The 4,888-nt window shown below is 35.7% G+C and overlaps 1 long non-coding RNA gene across 1 annotated transcript; it reads left to right on the forward strand.

Annotated features, from left to right (window-relative positions):
- The first annotated feature begins 2,395 nt into the window (after positions 1-2,395).
- LOC129429063 (uncharacterized) lies at positions 2,396-4,513 on the forward strand. Its single transcript, XR_012359721.1, has 4 exons — positions 2,396-2,786; positions 3,119-3,167; positions 3,517-3,575; positions 3,864-4,513. It is a non-coding gene; the product is annotated as an uncharacterized lncRNA (long non-coding RNA).
- The last annotated feature ends 375 nt before the right edge of the window (positions 4,514-4,888 follow it).

The raw sequence follows: 4,888 nt of genomic DNA on the forward strand, positions 1-4,888 counted from the left end.
GCACAAACAACGTGACGAAAACCGCTCGCTCGAGGAGATCAAAACACAGCACAAACCAACAACACGAAGCCATCCACTGACCAATCTTTAAAAGATGCAATCATTACACACTCACAAGTTGATATTTTATGTTTTGTCCTCAGTTTATAAACTTTATCAACGCTTTCTCACCGCATGGAGCTCTGTTTACTTCCTAGTCTCTTGCGCTCTGCGCTCAAGCTCACGTGCTCATCGTATACTCGTGCACTCTTAAAGGGCCACAACACTTTTTTTTATTAAAACACATTACTGCTCATTATTTATTTACACAAGCAAGAACACTGTTTTAAGTGCATTAAATTAATGGTTTATCACATGCTTTGTTTTATTTAAGTGCAATTAAATTATTTTAGCCGGTTATACTTAAGCATAGTTAACTATTTCCCCGCCATTGACGAGTTAGCTTGTCAATTAAAAGAAAACATTTGCATAAAAAACTTACCCAATTTATAAAAAACTAAAGCAAACATTTTTTTTACTAATTTTAAGCTCTGTGTCTTTAATGCTGTTCAGATCAGCTGCGGTAGAGGTGTCAAGCGAGAGTGATTTTTATGTTAAGTGAATGTAAAGACGCGTTGACGCGCACCTGGAGGTCTTGCGGCGCGAATGAGGCATTTAGCGCGGCGCGGTAGACGCGATTCCGCCTCAATTGCACGTCTAGTTCGCCCAAATGGCGTGAATTGAGCATTGCAGCGGCAAACGCGCGAGTTAATTTTTTTTAACTTTGTCGGAAAAACGCACCGCATTAACCAATAAGGACCTTGCTCTAGTAGTGACGTGATTACAGGAAGGAAAGCAGAGTCGCAGAAGCCCCTCCCATGACACAAATTTCCGCGTGAATGTCTCGATGACGAGAATTTCACGCGCGAATGAAGCGAGTAAACTCAAAATGTTAAAGCGGCAAAATAGACGCGAATTTGATGCATGAAACGCGGCTGGTGTGATCCTACGGTAGGACTTTATAAGCAGAGGAAAAAACATAGATTGGATGAAACGTTTTTTACTCATTTTGTTTGTTTGTTTGTTTATTGTTAGTTTGAAAGCAGAGAGTCTTTTCTTTTTATTTGATATATTTGTATGTTATGTAAGAAAATGTTCATGGAAGGCATTTTGTGAAACTTTTGTGAAAAAATGCTGGTGGGCACATTTTCAAATTTTTTTTTTTAAATAAATGGCTGTCAGGGAATGAGTTAATACCACTTTTAAATAGTTACAAATATGTGTATAAAACACTTTGGCTAGCATGCCACCATTAGATTTGTTGTTTTTGCAATGGCATAACGAGCATATTGTTGCTGTCCAATGAAAACCACGTATGTCCATTTTGCAGATTTTGAGATTTTTCGACGGATTGAATGTCCAGGTTCATTTCCGTATACAGTATGCTTCACATATTTAAATGAAAAGTTGTGAAATCATGTCATCTGATATTCACGTATATCCATTTGGCGTCAAAGCTGTCAATAACACCACGTATCTCCCACCCTGTGGATGCATCTCGCCGGTCTAATGAAGTTTCATCGAAGCTCAGCACTGGATAGCTGAATAAACATATCCTGGTGAGACAATGACTTTCCTTCATAGAGGTAAACGTTTCCCCCTTGACGCCAGACGTAGGTCTGGGAGTGACAAAATTATGGTAGGACTGTGCAAACAAAGTATCTGTCTAGCATAGGTGTTATTTACACTGGGGACGCTTGGGACATCCCACTGCTTTTTGAAGGCGTTTGGTTAAAATGTTCTGAAAAATCAAGCGATGGTTTTGTGGTCCAGGGTCACATATGCTGCGTTGTATGCGTATGGTGTGTTTTCTTTTACATATGTAATGAAATTCATTGTAATCATTGACTAAATGCGCTGCTGTTTTCTATGGTATGGTGCTTTGGCACTGTTCGGTTGAGCTGGTGTTGCAGGGACTGTTACATGTGTGCAGTCGACATTGTTGAGGGTTTTATGCTGAGTATTTTCTTGTTGTTGACTGGCCTAACGTTACGCTATGCTCATTTTTGATGTCCCACCACTTTTCAACACAAACTGACGCCCCTGCTGTCTAGCATTACCATGTCAGTGTATTGATTCATTGTCCCTTCATAGTTTGCAAGAGACATTTAATACATTTATAATTAATATTAAATAAACTAACCGTATTTAATAAACTAAGACGTAGGCTATTTATTAAACTGAGCATATTCATCTGCACGTATGTCCATTTAACTCAATTTTGGTCAAATGTGGATTATATCATGACACTGGCAAGAATATGGTTACATGTAAAGATGCTGTACCAAGTATGACAACACTACATTCAACTGCTTTTGAAATACAATGTTTTTTTCACTTCCTGAAAAGTAACTGCACTCAAAAAAACGATTCCTGGCAATATTAGCTTTTAAGTATTTGGATCATTTAGATTTTATTTAAATACTCGTTTTTTAAAATATATGTAATCCGATTTATTAGAATATATATAAATCTGTTCAATTTAAAAAGTATTAGATTTAATCAGTTAAAATGTATGAATATGAATTAAATAAATCTAGCCGTGAAACAAACCAGATAAATTCTATGAGATTGGTTTACATACAAATTTCAGGAAACTGACTTTAGTAGAAGCGGAAATGACGTCTATTCACACTCCAGTCAGGAGGTGGCGCCAAAATCAAAAATAGACGCTACAGCACATGGACTTCGCCATTTTGCATTGGACTGGATCGTCATCTCACTAGTCTACAATCGCCAAATTGTAGGTGAGTAAAGTTAACAAGTTTGATGTGATTATCTTAAATATAATTGTCTGTTGTTTAATTACATGTGTGACGCGTTGCATGTTTCAGAGTAAAATACACCTCACTACACAGACGGTCTGTTGGAAGTTACCCTGCAATGTCTGTTGCTTTTATTGATTAATTTTTGTGGTTTAATGTTTGAAACCTAAGAAATAAATAAAGTCATAGGCTACTATAGGCTTATCAGAATAAAATAATCATAATCTCTGTGACTTTATTAACAAAAGAATGTTACAATTATACTATGTTGTTGAGTGCATTGTGTGTCTAACTAAAACTTTTTTTTTTTACAGATACAGCATCATTTCATCGTCTATATGGTGGGACAACCTGCTAGACAGGGTATGTAAGTTATGCTACAAAGATATTGATTTCTGATGCAAAGCTGGATTTTCATCATTCCAGTGTCAAATGATCATTTAGAAATCATTTTAATATGATGATTTATTGTCAATATTGGAAACAGGTGGGGTTTTTTTTCAATAACTGCAGTTATGATAAGCATAAGAGGCTTATTTCCAAACATTTCACCGGTAGTGTACACACATGCTGGGACACAATATTTCTGAAACAGAAAAATACATACTCTTCGTCTCACAAAGTCTTTATCTGTCTCTATAAAAACTATTATCTACATAAAATATTGTTAAAGAAAATCATTAAATAATGTGGGTTTTTTGTCTTGTTCTAGTTGAAGACATCTGTATCTACCTCAAAGAAGGCATGGAGAGACACATTAAAGAATATGTGGTAAGTGTATGTCAACCTACTCTATTTTTATATCTATTTATTTATATATATGTATGTATGTGCACGTGTGTGTATATAAATATCTTATGGATAACTAGATGTTTAAACAAGGTGATTATCTGTTTTCAGGTCTTTTGATGGTTTTGTGACTAATGTTCTATTATTTTACACATTTGAATCAGTCTACATATTTTAAATATCAGAGTTTGTAAAACAATTTGCCTGCACATATTTGAAAATTTCACTTTGACTGCTATTGGGACTGATTTTTTTGTTGTTCTTCTCCAGAATTGTGAAATTGGTGAGTTGGGGATTGCACAGACAGTGGAAGTTTTGCAAAACCTACTTGGTGTCACACATGGGTGTGAAATTACTTTTTGGACTCATTTATGCACTTAAACTGAACTACCAGAAGAACATCAGGTGCACCTTTGACCTTTCAAAAAATCCTAATGGAACTGGACTTGATACAACCAAGCAATCACTGAAAGATGCTTCAGTGAATACCTGACAGACACGCTGATGCATCCCCCTCAAAGTGGGTACATTTTTGTACATTTACAAGTGAACTTTTTAACATTAAAGGAATATTGCACTTTCATTAAACAAAAATCCTGATAATTTACTGTCTGTCATCGAAAATGCTTGTCTTTTTTTGTTCAGTCGAGAAGAAATTGTTTTTTTTTTGTTGAGAAAAACATTCCAGGATTTTTCTTAATTTAATAGACCTTATTGGACCTCAACAGTTAAGTTTCAGGGCAGCTTTGGAGGGCTCTAAACGATCCCAATCGAGGCATAGGGGTTTTATCTATTCAAAAGATTGTCATTTTTGGCAAGAAAACTTTTAAAACGCAACAACTTGTCTTGCATTATCCATGTGATACACAGTGTGACATTGTGTACTACGTAATAACGTTGAAGTTTACACATCACAAATGTGAAACGCACATTTGTGGACCATTTTAAATAATAAACGGACCCAAAGACATTAAGTAGTATCATTTCGCATACAACAACATCTGAACGCTCCTCTTTCTCCTCGCTTGTAAACGCTGGAGCGGTAGTTTCAATTATGTCATGCTAGTGTGTCACACAGCTAGTGAAAATTTGTTGTGAGTTAAAAGTCCTCTTTTATTTTATTTTTGAAAATGACGGTCATTTGGCTAGATAAGACCCTTATGCCTTATTCGGTATAATTTGGAGCCCTTTTAGATCTGCATTGAAACTGTAAACTTGAGGTCAAATAGTCTTAAATTGAGAAAAATCCTGGAATCTTTAACTCAAACTTTTATTTCTTCTTGACTGAACAAAGT

Source organism: Misgurnus anguillicaudatus, chromosome 20 (genome assembly GCF_027580225.2).
Source record: "Misgurnus anguillicaudatus chromosome 20, ASM2758022v2, whole genome shotgun sequence".
In the NCBI taxonomy this organism is placed as follows: Eukaryota; Metazoa; Chordata; class Actinopteri; order Cypriniformes; family Cobitidae; genus Misgurnus; species Misgurnus anguillicaudatus.